The following is a 350-nucleotide window of genomic DNA, read 5'->3' as shown; positions in this document are numbered from 1 at the left end:
CCCCCTCCCCCCACAATAGACTTACCAGCCAGTCGCTGCTCTCCATACTGCCTGGCTGCATATTGGAATTGGATTGGTATCAGCTGATATGGCTCGCTAAAAATCAGCCATCAGTATCTGCCCAAATATTCTCTTATCAGTACACCCCTAATTGCTACATATAAATGTGTTAATGATGGTCAATCTTGGAAGGAAAAGTGCTATTTAAGATTTAAAAAAATAATATTGATACAAGAATAACTGAGTATAAACAGTCTAAGTAACTTTAAGCTGGAAATTACAACATTTCTAATCATCAGAACAGTGGGGTTCTGAAAAAACCTCCCAACGTAGTAGGAACAAAGCCAGTG

General features: G+C 38.9%; 1 protein-coding gene across 1 annotated transcript in view; it reads left to right on the top strand.

Annotated features, from left to right (window-relative positions):
* NSF (N-ethylmaleimide sensitive factor, vesicle fusing ATPase) overlaps window positions 1-350 on the top strand; it is a 145,540-nt gene that overhangs the window by 96,132 nt on the left and 49,058 nt on the right. The gene's annotated exons all lie outside the window — the stretch shown is intronic.

This window comes from Gavialis gangeticus, unplaced genomic scaffold (assembly GCF_001723915.1).
Source record: "Gavialis gangeticus isolate Ggan-Ray unplaced genomic scaffold, GavGan_comp1, whole genome shotgun sequence".
Lineage (NCBI taxonomy): Eukaryota > Metazoa > Chordata > Crocodylia > Gavialidae > Gavialis > Gavialis gangeticus.
This window is presented reverse-complemented; position numbering and strand designations above follow the sequence as displayed.